Source organism: Cupressus sempervirens, chromosome 7 (assembly GCF_028749045.1).
Source record: "Cupressus sempervirens isolate cs-2001-9-10 chromosome 7, ASM2874904v1, whole genome shotgun sequence".
NCBI lineage: Eukaryota > Viridiplantae > Streptophyta > Pinopsida > Cupressales > Cupressaceae > Cupressus > Cupressus sempervirens.
This window is the reverse complement of record NC_143124.1, coordinates 389,639,506-389,661,546: the sequence shown is the minus strand read 5'-3', so window position 1 is coordinate 389,661,546 and position 22,041 is coordinate 389,639,506.

The following is a 22,041-nucleotide window of genomic DNA, read 5'->3' as shown; positions in this document are numbered from 1 at the left end:
TAGAATTGAAATTTTTTTGTCTGATTTTTTCTATATGATCTTTTGCTATACATCTTATTCTTATAGTTTGAAGCACTCTTCAGAGATGTGGTCTATTGAGCACATAGAGTTCTTTTAGTTCGTCTCTATAAATAGACACAATTCCAAGACCATCATCATTTATCAATCTATCACTATATTTGTGGTAGAAGAAATTTTGATGATCATTGATTTGTTTAAAGAATTTCCTCCATGAAAATAGACACAAATTTGAATCCTCAATTTCAACCAGTCTTATCATTCTGATACTAGGTGTAATTTTAATGGTAAGACAATCATGAGTTTTTGTAAAGAGGTGTTATTAGTATGTAAGAATTATTTTTAGAAAAGTATTGTTAAAGCTAATAACTAGATATTGAGGCACATGCTTATGAACTAAAATCTCTACGCGGAACAGCTAAGGGAGGAGTATCCATTCTTCAAAATCAACTTGAAATATAATATCAGAAACTTACAATCATCTAGATTTGATTTCTAGTAGATTTAATTTAAACACTTTCATATATTAAATTTATAATACTATTACTACTAAATATCAACTTTTAAATAACATTATTACAAATGAAAAAAAAATCATATATATATATTTTTTCAAATAAAATAGATCCAAACTAAAAGCTGGCCAAATTTTTAACCTGATCGAATGCTAAGTTCTCTTGACTTCTGTACATGACTATTCTTCTAACATGTGTAGGAAAATTGACTTCTTTACCCCCACAGAAAAGGGTTCATAAGTGGCATGAAAGTATGAGATGAACGATTCCTTGGAAAAGACTGATAGCAATTAGACGTGTTAAAAAATATAATCTTTTGGTAATGCGGATGATAATGCTTTATTCTTTCCTGCAATACGAACCTATTCTACATTTTCATTTTGTCCAAAATCGCCAGAATGAATTGTAGACTATATTGGAAACATTATTAACTTCTGCGCCATTGGGTAAAGAGTCAAAAGGCACTAGCTCATTTAAACAATACAACGCAATTTGAACTCTTATATATATATATATCACACTGAAATCGTCAGAGCTATTCCAGCTAAATAATTTGCATCGTACGCTCTTTCGAATCAACCCGCATGCTCAGGAAGGATTTGTCGTTACCATACAGGCGTGTACGTAAGAGGGTAGATTAATTTAAAACGTTCAGATAAGATAGAAAGATTATTCCACACCTTAATTTAAAACATTAAAATAAAGAAGCTCAAAATCGAAACAACTTGTTAAACCAATGTAGCCCTAAATTCTTGAATTTATAGACACCCTTTTGGATTTCTGTTAACAAGTTTGACAGATTCAATATAACTTCCCCCGATACGCTTGCAATTTGTGGATATTGACATTGCAATTATATTGACCTTGCAATTATAGTAGACTCTGTAAATTTTAATTTATTATATTCGTTAACGACTAAGATGATAAGTATGCTTTACCTTTTAAGCTTGTAGAATGACCGCTTTCAACAGTATAGTTGAGAACAAAATTTTACAATCGAGAAGCTCAAGCATAACATTCTTGAATTATGATATATAATAATATAATTTCTGGAACTATAATGCACTCAAAAGACTGACTTCTACTGCTATGAGTTTGCACATCTTGTAAGTAACCATCAGATTGTGGTCAACATGCTTATTAAATTATATACACTATACAATGCCGACTTTTGTAGCTATATACAATGCTGACTTTTATAGCTATGGAGAATAATTATATTAACTGTATCATGAAAATATTTGAATTATTATATAAAATAATATAATTCCTTTAATCATAAATGCACTCAAACGGCTGACTTCTGCTGCTATGAGTTTCCACATCTTTCAATTACATTAATTTCATTATTTTTAAAATATAATGCTAGAATTCTAGTATTAATTTGTTAACATTCTTTTTTGAAAGATATCTTATTTTAAACTTAAATTAATATTTCATTGTATAAAAATTATCTGACTTTGCATTCAAATCATATAAATTTAAATTTATAAATATTTACTTTAAATAAGCAATATACTTATTTTAAAACATTAAAATAAAAAATTGTTCATCATTTCCATACATTTAATGTTTTTATGCTGAAGGCTTTCCTTTACTGAGGTTGTCCCACTTCAATATTTCATCTAGTACAGTCAAAATTACATTAAAATGAATGCAAGATGACCGAAGTTAATATGCCCGTCCACTAGTTTCTATTTATTTCCAGTCGTTTTAATGGCGTATTTTGGATATAAAGAGTTGTTATTCTGGCGGATTTGCAAATTTCTATTTGTGTGTCGGTGTTTGTACGGAGGAAGTTGTAATGGCTCGTATGAAGCACACTGCGCGCAATGGAAGGCTCCTAGAAAGCAGCTTGCCACCAAGGTTCATTGCTTTCCTTGACAATTGAGGTCCATGTTAAGAATTATTTTGTTTCATGCAGGCTGATCCCACCACAATGATGAAGATGAGGAACATTCATTCATGGAGTATGGGCCCTTGTATTCACAAGAATCAATGCTAAAATTCCTGTAAGTTGCAAGGAAAGGGGAATGGCTCCATTCAGTTTTCACTAGCCCAACTTGTGCAACCAAGTTACTCATAGACCCCCATTGCCCACCTCTGTTGATATGGCACACAGATCAAACAAATCAAACAAAGATGATTTGAGCAAAGCAAAATTGTTCTTATTGAATTACAGAGCAAACCTTCTTTTGAAAAACTGCATAAATTTTTTGCAATGGACAACAATTATATTCCTATTTTAAACTCTTCGGCGTACCGCATTGCACCCTAGGGTGCGATTGCTAGTCTATTTATTTCCAATCATTCTAATGGCATATTTTAGATATAAAGAATTATTATTCTAGGGGATTTGCAAACTTCTATTTGTGTGTCGGTTTTTGTACGGAGGAATTTGCAATGGCTCGTATGAAGCACACTGTGTGTAAGGGAAGGCTCCTAGAAAGCATCTTGCCACCATGGCTCATTTCTTTCCGTGACTAGGAAATTTATTATTAGGGTTTTAAATTTAGGGCTTCATGATTGTTGTTAGGGTTTTGATTATGGTTTATTTCTTTATGGTCTTTTTGGTTTGTAGGCTGCTCACAAGTCCGCTTCAATGACTGGCAGAGTGAAGAAACCGTACATAGATCATCTTGGAACTGTTGCTCTTAAGTATGTTTTATTATTGGTATTTTGGTTTTTAATTATTGGTATTTGGGTTTTAAATGATAGGTTGCTTTTCGTTTATATATTATTTATGACCCTGTGAGGTTCAGAGTTTTGAGGAGTGTGCAGAATTGAATTTTTTTTGTAGTGCTCAGAAAATACATTAAATTTTTTTTACCCTGGAAACCTAAATATAAATTTAATACATATAATTTAGGGTTAAGCACTTTATTGTGAATTATGAAACCCCATGTTTCAGTGAAATTTGTAAGTACCAGAAGAGTACTAGGCTTCCGATGAGGAAGCTTCCTTTCTAGAGGCCGGTTCATGAAATTGCACAAGATTTTGCAAGTAATATGTAAAATTGTGCTTGTTTCTTTATTTGAGGTTCCTTGTGGAATTTATTTCTATGAGTTTATGTGTGATAAGATTTCAGCAGCTTTTAAGGGTTGCTTTCCTGGTGAACATGATTTTTGAGTTCTGGAGCTAGTTCTGAAAATTTAATTGTATTGTTTATGCATGTTTTGATTAGGATTTTCAGAGTTGGGTATGTCTATACGCATCTTTATATTAAATGTTTTTTTTTTTTGCAAAAAGAGGGGTAAAAATTTATTAAGACAGAAAGGAATACAACAAGGAGAGCTCAACAAGGAGCTCGATCCTGAGCAACAAGATCATCAAATTCTTGCACCATCTCAAAGGACAGTTGCCCCCTATCCCTAATATTCCAACCCGGATCATGACTAGAAGCCCATTTGGCTAAACAATCAGCAGGTCTATTCCATTCTCACAGAATATACTTGAACCTAATGAACTGAAAAGAGGAAGAGAAGAAAAGAATCTGCTTAACAACAGTGGCCAGCTGCCAACTAACATCCTCAAGCTCTTGCGAAGAAAGCATGTTCACCACCACCTGGGAATCAGACTCACAAATAATCTTACTCCATCCCCACAAGCAACACTGTTCCACAGCATATAAAATAGCCTGAGCTTCCATGAGATTGTTAGTATAATCACCCTTATTAATTGAGAAGAAAAATTTAACATTCCCAGAACTACAACGAGCCACTCCGCCAATACCAGTCGAACCAGGATTCCCACGAGAAGAACCATCAGTGTTAATTTTCAGAGCTCCACAGGGAGGAGGAGTCCAGTGCCCATCCCGGTTAACTCGACCCTTCCTATAATGGTGAAGCTGCCTGGACATAGAAGGAAACCTATGAGCCGCAACCCCATCCTACAGATGAAAATTGAGGCGATTACAGATAGCAAGATCAACCGGATCCATACCCCCATCAAGCTCACACTTCACAAGAATAGTTTCCTAGAGAGAATGTGATATTTTCCACCAAAGATGCAAAACACCAAGCCGAACATCTTGGAATATGCAACGATTCCTCTCCAACCAGATATGCCAAAGCATGAAAGATGGGCCAGCAATCCAAGCAGCATGGAGAGAAGAAGACTTGGAGGGAGCACTACCCAAGTGAGCCCAGAACTCAGGCAAAGAGGAAGCATGCCGACAAGAGCAACCCCAAGCGCTCCACAAAAAGTGCCATATCTGAGTAGAATAGGAGCAATGCAAGAACAGATGGGAGACAGACTCCTCTCCATTACCACACAAAACACAATAAGAGGGTCCCTGAAATCCACGTTTACAAAGATTATCCCAGGTAAGACAATGGTTGTGAGCCACTAGCCACATGAAAAAATTGCACTTGGACCAAGAAACTTTATTCCAGACTTGCTTCCACCAAGGGACCTCAGCATCCCCAAATAATTGTCTAGTTATCTCATGATACCTAGCAGAGACATGATATTTACCAGACAAGGTACCACCCCAAGCCAATACATCTGGACCAAGCAAAGAGGAACACTCTCTAGAGGCCAAAATTTGAGAAAGCTCCTGACGATCCATGTCTGTACCTCCAGGAGGCCAATCAGAGGAATGCTTCCATCTATAACCAACAACAGGTCCCAATTGATAAGGAGTCTTGTAATGAGCCACTTTATCCCATCCAGCGGCCAAAAAAGAGTCACAAAGAGGCTGAAGATGAGGGTATATGGATAAAATGGAAGGGAATCCATCCCAAGCATCAGACAAAAACAAAGCCTGAGAACCTCCTTTACATATCCAGAACAGACCCCTCTTCACCAACATCGCACCTGTGTTCAAAGTATGCCAAACCATTGAGCCACGACCTTCAAGAGGAAGTGCAGAAATAGAGCAAGGATCAGCACCATGAAAATATTTATGAGTGATAATACGAGCCCAAAGTTGATGCTGTCCAGAGCACTATCGCCAATAAAGTTTAGTAGCCAAAGCTTGTCTACTCAATAGAGCAGAACAAAGACCAAGACCACCCTCCTTTTTAGGCCTACAAACAGTTGCCCAATTAACCAAGCTCCATTTAGTACTACGCAAATTACCACTCCAAAGGAATTGTCAAGAAAGAGCATCAAACTCCTTCAGAAATTAAATAGGTGTAGCATGAACCATGCTTCTATAAGTAGGAAGAGCTTGGATAACAGCTTGAAGAAGAGTAACTCGGGCAGCAGTAGAAAGCCATGTATGAGTCCAATGATTTACCTTATCCTGAAGCTTGGTAATCAAATTTTTCCAGAAAAGACATGGCTGCCTGGAAATAGCAATAGGAATGCCAAGATAAGTCAAAGGAAGTGAACCTATATGAAACCGTAGGATACCAACAATCCTGTGCTGAATAGAATCAGGAATGTTAAAAAAGTAAATGAAAGATTTGTGCTCATTAACTTTCTGGCCTGAAGCTACCAAATAAACGTCCAAAGCATGTCGAAAGGCTTCAACTTCCTTGATCCTAGCAAGACTGGCAAGAGCAAAATCAACAACAAATTGAAGATGGGAAAGAGAAGGTAAGCCATTACCCCACCGCCAGCCTTGAATAGAATTCTGGGACACTTGATGCTTAATGAATCTGCCCAAGCCTTCAGCCATGATGATGAATAGATATGGGGAGAGAGGGTCACCCTGGCGGAAGCCTCTAGAAGCACCAAATAGTTGTGAAGGTTGACCATTAATAAGAATAGAAAAAGAGGCAGAAGTAACGCAACTCATAATCCAACTCACCCAGTTAGAGCTAAATCCAAAAGAAAGAAGAATACTCCTTAGGAAGCTCCATTTAACTCTATCGTAGGCCTTAGCCATATCCAAGTTAACAAACATGGCTCTCTCCCTTGAAGTAGCCATAGAGTGAATAGCCTCAGTAGCAATAACCACCCCATCCAAAATTTGTCTTCCAGCAACAAAACCACCTTGTTCTTCTGAGATAATAATGGGAAGCCACCTTTTCAGTCTCTCAGCAATCAGCTTAGTAATAACTTTGTAGACCACATTACATAAGGCAATTGGTCTAAAAAACTCCAATTGATTAGCACCCTCTCTCTTAGGAATAAGAGTCAAGAATGTAGAGTTCAAAGCTCGAAGCATCTGCTTGCTAGCATAGGATTCTTTAACCACCTCCAACAAATCATGATTAATGATGTCCCAAAATTCCTGAAAGAATTCAATTGGAAAACCATTAGGACCAGGAGCCTTCCCCTTAGGCATGCCAAAGACCACTGCCTCCAGCTCTTCTAAAGAGATAGGATGCATGAGATAATCATTCATTTCCTGAGTGATAAGGGAAGGAATACAGGACAAAATAATATTTTCTTCATTATCAGCAAGAGGAGAGTCCTCAGAGAAGAGGGTAGAGAAGTACAAAATAGCCTCCTAGAACAAAGCTGGCAAGGAATTTAGTTGGATACCTTGAGAATTAACCAAAGAAGAGATAGTGCTCTGATTCCGGCGAGATTGCACTATTTTATGGAAAAAGGCAGTGTTTCGACCACCTTCCTGGAGCCAATCAACTCGAGCCTTTTGCTTCCAAAAAATCTTCTCTCGAAGTTCCCATTCTTGTAGAGCTCTAGAAGCAAGGGATTCAGCCTGGCCAAGATCCTCCGAGAAACCTCGATCTCTAATCTCCCTTGTGATGACATCAAGATTTTCTTGAGCAATCCTCTTCATAAAATGAAGATTCCCAAAGCATTCCCTATTTCATATCTTGAGTTTCCTTTTAACATATTGAAGCCTTTTAGAAAATGAGAACATTGCAGTACCATATGCAGGGGCACCATCTTTCCACCAACAAAAAACAAAATCATGAAGAGAGGAGTCACGAAGCCACATCAACTGGAAATTAAAAGGAGGATGCTTCGGAACATAAGCCCCTATAGCAGAAAATTTGATTGGCCAATGATTTGAACCCCTCCAACCAAGGATTTCTGAAGAGATAGTAAGGGTGCCACTAAGCTAGAAGCAAGAAACAAGAAATCTATCCAGGCGTTCTGAGATAGCAGCAACACCAGTCTTGCGATTATTCCAGGTATAGAGGCCATTAGAAGGCTTAACATTAGAGAGATGCAAAAGAGATATGTGTTGCCGAAGAAGAGCAAAAGAAGGCCCCAATCTAGCCAAACCACCATGCTTCTCTTCCAGACTTAAAACTGAATTGAAGTCCCCTACTAACACCCAAGGATGATAAGGATGACAATTTCTAACATATTGAATATGTTCCCAAAGTTCCTCCTTTCCCACAAGATCAACAGGTGCATACACATTAGTAACCATGATTACCTCTCCTGAGTCTAGAGCAGAAGCTACCATAGAGAGAGCTGAGCGAGAAGACATCCAGCCAAGAGGAGAAATTTTTTGAGGATCCCAAAATATAGCTAAACCACCAGCACTGCCTGTTGCCCCAACACACTGGCATTGGCCACGAGACCAAATACTACAGCAATTTTGGACCATAGACTCCACAGAGAGCTTAGTCTCTTGGATACAAAAAACATCAGGACTATGATCAACCACCAAGTTATGAATAGCTTGTTTTCTAGGGATGCTATTCAACCCCCTTACATTCCATGAGAGAATAATCATCATTGGGTAGATTTGGGAAAATTAGAATCCAAAGGTTTCACTAAACCAGACTCAATCAATATATCTCCTGTGAGTTTAATCTTCTCTTGGTCTATTTTGTGCCCACTCCTTAGAGGGGGAGAAGAAGAAGCCCGCTTAAAGGGTCGAGGCAGCAACCCCAAGGGGAGAGGAGATCCCTTGCCCTTACCTGATGGTAGCACATCCTTAACCAAGTCAGCCAAAACAACATCATCATCTTCCAACACTGCAGGAGTCACCAGAGCCGCTGTCACAGGAGCTAGAGGAACCTCACAATTCTGATATACTACAACTTGACATGCCCCACAAGCATCATTAGGAACAGATCTCTCATTTGGGCAAGCTAGATCAGAAGAGATAGGAGGAGGAATACCCTCCTCTAGAACCATACTATCCAGCACCTCAAAATGGTTAAAACCTGAATCAGATAATCTTTCTTTCAAAGGCCTCTTTTGACCACGTCCCTTAGCTCGAGGACGAACAGGGGTAAATCCATCCTTATCCTGCATTAGAGCCTTACCCTTGCCTGTAGCATCTTGTGGATTCATCCCCTTGGTAGTCTTAACCATTTGAGATTGTCCTTTCCCTGTAGTATCTGCCAAACCACCAGCATTTCCAGCTGTAGATCGATCCACTCCTTTGAAACTCGAGTTACAGGGGCACTGCTGTAGTAAATGACCATACTCATGAAAAATCCAGCAACGGAAAGGGAGGGATTCATAATCTAACTATTGCACCCAACAAGAATCCCCTAGACAAATTTCCAAAGAATCTGGTAATGGGTTATTCAAATTAATTTCAACACAAATTCTAGCCAAAGAAATAACCTTTTTATCGAGGGTTTGATGTGCGATTGCAGTTGGCTTCCCCAACAAAACAACAATTTGTCGAAGGATGTCTTCACAGCAAAATTCCAAGGCAAGACGAGGCAAGCGAACCCAAACCGGCACTGTTGAAGGGAGATCCTCAGCAAAATTAAAACCTGAATGCCAAGGTTTGACAAATAACCCCACATTGTTGTAGAAATAAGGGCCTCCTTCAAAAACACGATCACGATCAGACATGCAAGAGAATACAACAAAAAAAAAACTATTCCCTGCCAACATAATCTCCATATCGCCTTCCACCTGCCAAGAGTGGCGGATCCATGCCTCAAGAGCGGATAGGGAAATCCGGATTCCAAGAAATTTGCATATCAAAGCATGCTTGGTCCAATAATCAATGTCCTCCATTACAGTTGTTGGAGGAATAACCAGAATAGGGCGATCATGGCTACGTGGAAGACAACCATTAACTTTTTTCAGCTTGGAGCTCTCCCCTGAATAAAACGATTCAGATCGCATTGCATGCATAGCTGGAGAAGAACCATCTGTTCTCACCAACGGAGAAGAAATCCCAAGCCTTGCCATGCAAACAATAAAACCCCCAATCCAAAATTGACTGCAGAAGATCTCCAAAAACACTGACGCAAATTATGTCCAGTAGCTAACAATCCAAACAGAACAGAAAAATAGTAAAGATCAAACACCAAGAATAGGCTAGGGGAAAAACCCTAGCCTAGCCGGCAGCCAATGCTTCTCAGAGACTCCATCCTCTTCCAAGTTAACTCCTCCTAAGTCCATATTTCATCTTTATACTAAATGTTGATTTTATGCCTTTTAAATATTTGTGTTATGAATAAATTCATGTGTTATTTGTATTATTTGTGTTATTATATTTGTCATATTTTTCATTTTAATTTTAACTTTTAATTTTTTGTAATTTTTATTTTTGAGATTTTTAATTTTAAAAATTTAAATATTCATTTTAATTGATGTGAGGTAAGAGCGAATTTTAAGCACTACCCGATATTTTAGAATGAAAAATATAAATTATATTAACTTTATAAAATGAAAGAGGGCTATAAACTATATACATAAATAAATGTCATGTAATTATATTTTATAAATAATATTTTATAGAATATATATTTTTAAATAAAATATTAATACTTTAAATACAACTTAATTAATTATAATAGTTCGATGGTATTTATATTTAATTAGAAATTATATTAATTATAATTTTTTTATAAAAAAAATTCAAATATTTAAATATTCAAGATAAAATATATTTTTTTAATCTTTTTAAATTAAAATCTAATTTTAAATATAAAAGTATAGCATTTGTCCCACCTACTTTAAAAAAAGAGTAAAGTTGAATTTTTTTCACTACCAATAAAATTGTTATAAAGAGTCTTATTGAAGAAATCTGTATTATTTGAATGTAATGTGGTAACTTAAAAGAACACATAATGAATTGACTTTATTATTTCCAACAACTCATAGTGACTTTATAAACTAGTTGCAAGTGGCTAAATAAAATATTAAAATCAAACTTTTCAATGTATTTGATTTAGTTCTCAGTGAACAATGAATGGAAACTATTCATCATTGATTCTTGATTAGTTTATCATTTCAAACAAGATAATGATAAAACAATTTCCATTAAAATTTTAATAAATGCATATTACATGAAATGAGCAACCAAGGCCAAAGAAATATGCCACATTACCATTACTTTGGAAAAGCTGATAATCTTTACTATGAATCATCATTAGGCCAATTTCAAGCTTAGAACAATTCCATTAGTGATCAAAGGTTATAAATCAAATGCTGATTCAAAGGCAATAATGCAACTTTAAATTTAGAATCAAGATCTTTAAGTGGGGATCTGAGCTTTTGATCTTAGTGATTTTTGAATCAGTTACAACAAAGAACATTAAAAACAAATTTAGAGTTGGGCATTCATAACCAGATAGGTAGCTATTTCATTCATTACAAAATAATACTACCATGAAATGCATTATAGAAACCTCACTCAAAACAATCCAACCCTGAATCAGATAGCTCCAAAGTGAAAATAATCGAACCCATTTCTACCCTTTATAAGAGTCTAAGGTAGTTACAAATTAGTTTACCTAAATATGTGAGTTATCATATTAGTTACAATTTTAATATCACTCTTATCGAATATTTTCATAAAATAAATATTTAAAAATTTTCAAAGCATAGTAGAACAAAGAAATTTAAAAAAAAAACATAATAGTAAATAAATAAATAATAATTTCACAATTTATACAATAAGTTCTTTAAAAATTTGAATAAATCTTAAAAAATATTATTAAAATACATATATATATATATAGAATAATCTTAATACTGCATTGAAACATCTTAATACCATTAATCTTTAGTATTACTTATATTATCTAATTAAAAAAAATACTACAAAAATATAACCAAACAATTCTAGAAAGGAGAAAGAGTACTTACAAAAATAAAATTAAAATAAGATAACTCAAGAACATTACAAATATAATAATATCATAAATTATATTGAATTTTGAAAAGAAGAAAGAAAAGAAATCATTAGCAAAAATACCACAAACTAATTAGAAAAACAATAGCAAATGACATACTAGTCAAAAACTTAATAATAATGTCATGATCTATACAATAAGTTCTTTACAGCTTTGAATTATATATATATATATATATATATAAGATTGATTTTATTTGAAATATATTTATTGAAACATAATATTAATCTTTAATATTTCTTTATTCTTATATAGAACTTATGTTTCTCTAATTGTTCATCATACACCTCCTTCTTATCTTTGTATCCAAAATTTATTGTTGTGCTTATTGTGACTAGATGGTTTAATCATATCAAAATCTTTTTATTATGTAATTTCATTGCAACATTAGAAGCTCACAATCATGTTGTGTAGGGTTTGCATCTCATATATTGTATAAAAGTTGGCTGCTTGCATGCCCTATTGCCCAAAAAAGTAGTGAATTGCTCCCAAAGTAACTTGACATTTGAATGTAATGTATAAAAAATATTATTTAATATGCTTGTCCTAGAATAGTTAACAATAACCAATGCAAGAAGGGTGTGGAAAAAGTCGACAATAGTGTGTGATATTGCCTAAAATGTGACCAAGTTGTCACTAAATGCAATTACAGGACCACATAGGTGAAATATGGGCTTTTGCATTTGTTGAGGCGACAACACAATTGATGGCGTGTCAACAAAAGTATTGTATAACGTTCAATTTGACAACAATGCCAACAAGAGTATAGAGCAATGTATAAGAAATGTTAACTTAAGAAATATGTGATGGCAATAACATTTTCTTAGACAATAAAAAGTAAGGTGTTATTAATACTAATATTAATTAATTTTTATTGGTAAGCTTGACAATTAATATTGTTGATAATATTATTAATATTAATTTGGTATTGGTTCAAGATTTATTAGGAGTTTAGATGACATAGTACTCAATATAGAGAATCAACTCATTTCTAGAGTATAGTATGGTGCGAGATTGGAAAAATAATTGTTAATAAATTTTTTTAACACTAATGGAATGGAATGCACTTTTGGTTTGGCTGGGTTATTTGAATAGTACCATTTGTATCTTGTAAAATTTGATAGAAATAAATAATTAAAAATAACATTTATTTTATTGTCTTATTACAATTTATGTATCTCTTATTCTCTTAGAATTATGAATACCTAATAAGTTTATTTATTTTTGTTAATAATCTCATTAAAAACTAATAATATGAAATATGCTTTTTGGTTTGATTGTTTAAATTAATATTAACGATACTATTTATATTTTTCAAAACAAATAGTTAAAAATAACATTTATTTTATGGTGTTCTTATAATTTATATATATCTTATTTTGGTTTTCTGTGACAGAATCACAAATATTTAATAAAAAACTCTTTAATAAAAAACTCATATGATGGAAAGTAGGTCCGTAGTAAATTGTTCTTACCTTTCTCCAAGTCTGTGAAAAGTAAATCCATACTTCTAGTATGCGGTGATGGAGAGGATAGACTCGGAAAATCACAAAATAACCAAAGAACATTCAGTCGGAAAATCCTGAAATGGATACAGTGGAAAAGAGTATATATTAACAGTATAAACCAGTAATAAAGATAGTTTAAGAACAAAGGTATTGATTACAAATGAATCCACAGATAAATGAATTCAAGGCCTTGTGCATTGAATTATATTGGAAAACAAAATCATGACCGTCCATCTCTTTAACATTCCCCTACTATGTAGGCATAATAAAAGAAAATCATTTGAACTATAACAGAACAAAATTATGACACTACTTTCATCCTTAAAAGGGGAAGGTATAAGAGGAGTCTTAATCCGCATATATGAATCCTTCTCTGTATCACACCTCCACAGAGACATTTGAACGTGGTCGGTAGAATGATACAGAAATCTTCTCTAATAAGATGTAAAAATTTATTACTTAGAAAAATATCATCATTATTCAACTGAAATTAGTAGTGCAGATCTTTTTGTTTTTAATTGTTTTTGTCTTTTTATTTCAATTGGGGACGTCAATTTCTACCTACAATGATAACAGACATCCAGAAAATCTTAAGGCCCATAATTGTTAGAAATTATTTCTTTACATATGTGTAGTCTTCCACCACTCTCCTCTGTATTTCCCAATTTATTCCGAAGCGACAATTTACAAATATAGCTGGGTTCAAATTCCCAAATACATAACTTTCTAGCCGCAAATCCAACCAGTATACGAAAATACTTTAAGACTGGTCTCATTTTCAAGGAACTATCAAACATGAGAAAACTTTTGTAAGCACGTCTAAAACCATCTTGATATATATATATATATATATATAATCTCTCTTAAAAATCGATGATATAATTATTTTTCCAATTTATAAATCTAGTGAATGATAACTACAAGCAATAAAATTTAAATTTAATTTTTGTAAAATTTCATCCTTTTTAATATAAATATTAATTTTTAATTTTTAAAAATTATATATATATATATATATATATATATAAAGTTAATGAATTATAGCATCTCGTAAGATTATTTTAGTTAAATTTAATAATTAAATAAACTTTCACTGGCTATTGAAGATATTGAACTCTCTGACAAGAAAGGCACAACATTGCCTACCATTCATTCGGCTGCCAACACAAGGTGAATAAATTTCAGATTCTCCCTTTCCTTTTCACACATATTCCCTTGACAATTAAGACCATGATCGATGCATGTTCTTATTCATCATTTGATGATATGGCTTTTGTAGCTGATTTTTAATAGAATTTATCTCTAGTAATAAAATAATCAATTGCTATGTTGAGATTGATATTCACTGCTTTAGATAAAAGTTTAAATTGGTAGTTTATCATAGAAGAATTTATCGTCTCTTCTTTCATAGGAAAGATTTTAAACAAAGAATCCTTCATCGCCTCATTGCCAAAACCAAGCATTTGATGGATGGTCTCGCACTTCTCCAACGCAGAGATAAAAGCTTTCATCTTTAAACTCATGGCCAATCGAAGCCTCGAGCACCAGCTGTATGAATTTAATTTTTTTCTAGAAAACCGCATGGGTATTGCTAATTTGTGAGAAATATAAAATAATTTAAAATCAATACTCACAACCTTAAATTTAAATTTTTTTGCTTGGCACTTAAAAACTATTCGGCACATGAAGGTGCCGAGTGCTAGTTTTGCTCGGCACATGAAGGTGCCGAGTTAGCTCAGCACACAAATTAAAAGCTCAGCAACAATAGATGCCGAGTGAGCTCAGCTCCAACTGAGAAAGAGGATGCTGAGTGTTCTATTTCATATTGAATAAATATAACTTCAATAATATTTCAACGTGAATGCTTTCACCATTAAAACCAGAGAGCCAAAAAATGTTAAGCTTCAAAAAAAAAACTTGTCAAATGCAATGAATAGAAGAGGAAGATAGATTCAAGTATGTCTGCTTGCTTTCTATTCAATCTTTCATTAAACTATTACAAAATCTAGGAGCATTCGGCTTCAACCAGAAAATCCTAAAATAACCCTAAACTGATAATACTTCAAACTTCAATATACTTTTAAACTTACAGCTCTAATGGCTGCATACAAAGGTGCCTGGAGCAATCACTGGTTCAACAATATAGAAACAAAACAACAACCAACTCACAGAATGAACAAAGGAGTCACGTGCAACTAGAAACACTGAACATACTTCCTTTTGTCTCTGCAACAAGTGGATCTGCTGACCACTTTCTTCTTCTTCCCTTTTCATGCTCTGCTGAACTGAATCTCTTTAACTTTTTTTTTGCTTTTCTCTATCTAGTCAAAATGAATCTAATCATTTTTTTTTGCCTTCTAACCTAAAATGTTTTCCCCACCCATTTCCATATTTAAAAAAAAAAATTCTCACCTACCCATATTAATTTTTCTGACTGTTTTGTTGGTCGTCAGGTGGTAGGTGGGCGTTTGGCTCCAAGGGCAACACAACCACCACATTAAATATTCCAACACTCCCCCTTTGTCCTAAACCAAACAAGTAAGGATCATTCCTGATCCACATCAACTACACCAAGACACTCTCTTAGGTGTACAAAAGTTCCAATGCCTAATGGCTTGGTGAATATGTCTGCTAGCTACTGCTCAAACTTGCAAAAATTCATCTTGATATCCCCATTCTCCACCAACTCTCTGATGAAGTGATATCTGATTTCAATATGCTTGCTTCTCCCATGGAAGACTGGATTCTTAAACAATGCAATTGATGAAATGTTGTCACAATAAATTGTGGTTCCATCCTCTTACCTTTCATTCAAATCTATCAAGATTTTCCTTAACCAAATAGCTTGACATGTTGCTGCATTTGCTACTATGTATTCAGCCTCTGCTGTAGATTGAGCAACAATAGGTTGCTTCTTGGATGCCCATGAAATTGCACCTGATCCCATATAAAACATGTATCCAGAAGTGTTTTTCCTATCATCTATACTTCCAGCCCAATCACTATCAATATAACCCACCAACTTGAAATCATCATTTGCAGTATACAAAATTCCAAATCCCTTGGTACCTCTCACATACCTTAGGATCCTCTTTCCCACTTGCCAATAGGAATCCTTTAGTGTTTCCATAAATTTGAAAATCAGACTTACTGCATGCATTAGGTCTGGCCAAGTTGCAGTCAAATACATTAAACTTCTAACCATGCTCTTATATAGTGTTGGATCCACTCTCTTGCTAGAGTCTTATTTGCTCAACTTTAGACCTATTGTTGTTGGTGTGGGGGTTGCCTTACTATTTTGCATTTTAAATATCTCCAAGATTTGCTTTGCATATTTTTCTTGAGAAATAAAGATGCCATCATGCATTTGTTTTACCTCTATGCCTAGAAAGTATTTCAAGAGACCTAGGTCTGTCATTTCAAACTCATTTTTTATGGCCTCTTTGAACTCACCAATTAGAGCCTTGTTATTTTCAGTAAAAATTAAGTTATCTACATACAAGACAACAATTAATACATTACCATCTGTTGCCTTGATGTAAAGAGTGGGCTCACCATTGCTTTTGCTAAAGCCATTGCTCAACAAATATGAGTCAATCCTACTATACCATGCCCTTGGAGCTTTATTGAGCCCATAAAGAGCTCTCTTCAATCTATATACTTTGTTCTCTTCACCTGCAACTTCATAACCAGGTCGTTGCTCCACATATACTTTTTCTTTCAATACACTATTTAGGAAGGCGGACTTCACATCCATTTGAAATACCTTCCACTTGTGTTGAGCTGCAATTGTTATGACAACATGCATGGTTTCCATTCTTGCAACTGGGGCATATGTCTCATCATAGTCTCTACCATACTGTTATTTGTACCAGCCTTGCCTTATGCCTATCAATCTTTCCTTTAGCATTGCATTTGGTCTTGTAGAACCATTTCACTCCAATCACTTCCTTCTTGGGAGGCAAATCAGTTAGCTCCCATGTCTCATTCCTTTCTATAGCATCTATTTCCTCATCCATGACCTTACACCATTTCTTCTCCTTAACAGCTTCTTCAAAATATATTGGATCACTATGAGAAAATAATTCAAAATTAACACTCTCATCATAATCTTCATACCTTTCATCTTGGTATATCTCCTTAAGACTTTTGGTCTTTCTTGGTAATAGGGAGGTGAGTGTGGGATTAGAATCTTCACTGCTACTGCTTGGCACTAACACTTGGTCATGCCTAGAGGAGCTTGGTAATGACTGAGGCTACTTGCCTCTTCTTCTATCTACTCCTTCTTGTTATTCATTAGCATCTTCTTCACTCATAATTGGCACTTTACTTGATGTGCTCGGTGACTCCTCAATTGAACCATACCAAGATTGATTTTCAATAAATTCCACATCTCTTGAAAGAGTCATCTTTTTGTTCAATGGGTCATACAATCTGTATGCCTTTGATTCTAAGCTGTACCCTGTGAAGATGCACTTCATTCCATTGTCATCTAATTTCTATCTTTGCTCTTTAGGCACATGTGCATGTGCAACACATCCAAACACTCTTAGGTATTCAACTGTCCATCTTCCTCGTGACCATGTTTCCATTGAAATTCTATCACCGACTGCCTTTGTAGGACACCTATTAATTAAGTAAACTGTTGTCGCCACAACCTCTCCCCAAAATTTAGTAGGGAGACCTTTCTCTTTCATCATGCTCCTTTCTATTTCAACAATGGTCCTATTATTTCTTTCAGCCACTCCATTTTGCTGTGGTGTATAGATAGCTGTGAGCTCTTTCTTTATGCCATGTTTCCTGTAAAAATTTACAGAAGAATTGGAGGTATACTCCCCTCCTCTATCTAATCTTAGGACTTTGATATAGTGTACAAATTCTCTTTTAGCCTGGGCTTTAAATTCTACAAATTTATCAAATGCTTCAGATTTGTTCTTTAAGAAATACACCCATGTCCTATGACTGAAATCATCAATAAATGTCATGAAATAAGAACTCCCCCCAATGGAAGTAACTTGCATAGGACCGACTAGGTCAGTATGCACTAACTCTAATGGATATCTAGCCCTCCTAGAATTTCCAGAATTAAAGGGAAGCCTATGTTGCTTACCCAAAATACAAGCCTCACACTTGTCACATGAATTTCCTATACATGGCAAACCTTCTACCATTCTTTTATTTGATAACAAATTTAAACTAGCATAGCCAAGATGACCATACCTGAGGTTCCATAGCCATGAGGGGTCTTCAATCACACTCCTTAGAGCTGATTGTGTGGGAGGTGCAACACTAACTTGAGATGAGAAACATGTCTCTATCCTCAAAGGAAACATTCTATTCTTTGTCATTTGAATTGCTACAAGTAGGTTCTTGCTCCCATCCTTTTCATGAATGACACACGTGTCATTCTCCATGAGCACTTTGTATCCATTTTGAATGAGCTAACTAATGCTCATCAAATTGTGCTTCATACCAGGGGTGAAATACACATTTTGTATTTCCTTCTTCTCACCTTTCTTGGTGTGGACCATAATTGATCATTTTCCCACTACTGGTAGGGTTCCATTGTTACCCATTTTAATCTTAGATTTGAAACTCTTGTCAATGAATGAAAACAAGGTTTCATTACCACTCATGTGGTTGCTACATCCACTGTCAAGGTACCAAACTTCACGACTTCCTTCTTAACCAACATTACACATGATGAAGGTAGTCTTTTCACTTCCTATATTCACGTTAGTCACATTTTCTTATCTTGACTGATCTTTCTGCTTCTTCTAGCATTCACTTGCATAATGCCCATATTTATGACAGAAGTAGCATTCTACATTAATCTTATTTGAGTTGTAATTTTTCTTACCTCCTCTTGAGGTATTTTGTGAGCTACTTGCTCCATCTGCTCTTCCTGAGCTTTTTGCTGCAACATTTCTTTGTCCTCCATTACCTTGGCCTCTGCCTCTGGAGTTTCTGCCTGAGCCATTTCTTCCTCTCCCCCTTCCTCTTAGATTTTTCTGAGCCTTAAATTCTTGCTCTTGGAAAGATGAAGAAGTAGATCTATTGATCATATGCTCATGGGTTTGAAGTGTACCCATCAACTCATCCATTGTCAAAATAGTGAGGTCTTTTGCCTCTTCTATGGTCATGACCAAATTGTCATACTTATGAGGTAAACTCCTCATTATCTTTTCCACTATCCTCTGCTCTTGATAGTCTTCTCCATTTGGTTTCAATTGATTAATCACATTGGAGATCTTTGAACTGAAATCTGCAATTGATTCATTTTCTTTCATCTGAAGGTTCTCAAACTCCCTCCTTATATTCTGTAGCTTTACAGTGCAGACTTTATCAATCCCCTTGAAGTTCGTCTCAAGGATATTCCATGCTTCTTTTGCATATTTGCTGCTGTAATCTTTGGAAACAATGTCTCTATCATTGCTGCTTCAATAAGACTTAATGTCTTTGCATCTTTTCTCCTTGACTCTTTCAAATGAGTCTTCTATGCATTTGTGAGAGCAGCATACTGAGTTGGATCAGTCACATCATTGAATCCAATAACTAAAAACTCTAACAAGTCATTTGAAACCATTATGGTCTTCATCTTCTTTGCCCATGTATCATAGTTTTGTCGATTGAATGGTGGTGGTTATTGCCATATCTTTCCTGCATCTCCTGCCATGTCAAATATCCCAGGAAAAATTACCCTAAATCACTTTGGATGTGGGGCCTCAAAGCTCTGATACCATGTGAGAAATATAAAATAATTTAAAATCAATACTCACAACCCTAAACTTAAAAAATTTTGCTCGGCACTTAAAAACCGCTTGGCACATGAAGGTGTCGAGTGCCAGTTTTGCTCGGGACATGAAGGTGCCGAGTGAAAGTCAATAGGTGTCGAGTGACAGGATGCTCGGCACTTGAAGGAGGATGTTGTAGGTGTTGAGTTAGCTCGACACACAAAGTAAAAGATCAGGAATAATAGATGCTAAGTGAGCTCAGCTCCAACTGAGAAAGAGGATGTTGAGTGTTTTGTTTCATACTGAATAAATATAACTTAAATAATATTTCAACATGAATGCTTTCACCATTAAAACCAGAGAGCCAAAAAATATTAAGCTTCAGAAAACAAACTTTTCAAATGCAATGAATAGAAGAGGAAGATAGATTCAAGTATGCCTACTTGCTTTCTATTCAATCTTTCATTAAACTATTACAAAATCTAGAAGCATTCGGCTTCAACCAAAAAATCTTAAAATAACCCTAAACTGATAATACTTCAAACTTCAATAAACTTTTAAACTTGCAGCTCTAATGCCTACATACAAAGGTGCCTGGAGCAATCACTGCTTCAACAGGACAGAAACAAAACAACAACCAACTCACAAAATGAACAAAGGAGTCACATGCAACTGAAAACAATAAAAATACTTCCTTCTGTCTCTGCAACAAGTGGATCTTCTGACCACTTTCGTCTTCTTCTCTTTTCCTGCTCTGCTGAACTGAATCTCTTTAACCTTTTTTTTGCTTTTCTCCGTCTAGTCAAAATGAATCTAATCATTGCTTTTTGTCTTCTTACCTAAAACATTTTTCTCTCTCATTTCCATATTTAAAAAAACAAAATCTTACCTACCCATATTAATTTTTTTGGCTGTTCTGCTAGTCGTCAGGTGCTAGGTGGGCATTTGGCTCCAGGCGCAATACAACCACCGCATTAAATATTCCAACATAATTGTCTGGTTTATCTACATAGTGAATTTGGGAGTAGGCGGTGTATAGTTCATTGTGATCTACATGGAAGTGCACATATATGACTTTGGAGGATCAACCATTATCTCCACTCAGGCAAACCAGTCTCAACCTTGTTCCTTCATGGGCACCATAGGATATGTTGCACCAGTTGAAACATTATATCTTCTAGAACATGGCAGTCTATATGCTGATGTTTCTCAACGTTAACCAAATCTCCCAAGCCTAATAGGGATAAGCCTATCAGCTAAATAAATAGTATAATTTCTTTAACCATAATGCACTCAAATGGCTGACTTCTACTGCAATGAGTTTTCACATCTTTGAATTAGATTAATTTAATTATTTTTAAACTAATAGCTTTTTTGTAAGAAACCATCACATTGTGGTCAACGTGGTTATTAAAATCAAATATACAATATACAATATTGTCGACTTTTCCAGCTACGAAGAATAATTATATTAATTAAATCATGAAAATATTGATGGATGAATTCTAGTGTTAATTCGTTAACATTCTTTTCTGAAAGATATCTTATTTTAAACTTAAATAAATAATTCATTGTATAAAAAATTGTCAAATTTTGAAATCAAATCATATAAATTTAAACATATAAATATTTAACTTTAAATAAAGAATATAATTATTTTAAAACTTTATAATAAAACTTTTATCGAACTTCAATATTTCATCTACAGTCAAAATTACACAATGAATGCAAGAAGATTGAAGTTAATATGTCTATCCATTATTTTCCATTGATTTCCAATCATTTTTCTGGCATATTTTGGATATAATGAGTTATTATCCTGGCGGATTTGCAAATCTCTATTTGTGTATGTGTATTTGAATGAAGTTTGTTTTAATGGCTACTATGAACTAGAATGCATTGGAGGGAAGGCTCGGAGAGAGTAGCTTGCCACCAAGGTTCGTTGCTTTCAGTTACTTGGGAAATTTTCTTTTAGGGTTTTAAATTAGGGCTTCTTGATTGCTGTTACGGGTATGGTTTATTGTTTTATGGTCTTTTTGGTTTGTAGATTGTTCGCATGTTCGTTGCAACTATAGGGGATGGTTTAAACATTATACATTAAGTTTCATTCTAATATTAAAAGTATTAAATAGTTAAAGTCAATTTATTTTTGAGAAATTTAGTTTTCTTCTCTGTATGTGGTGTTTAATAGTGACCCAATAACAAAGGAACTAAAGAAGTCCACAGATATCATCCTGAACGTGTTGCTCTTCAATATGTTTTATTATTTTGAAACTAT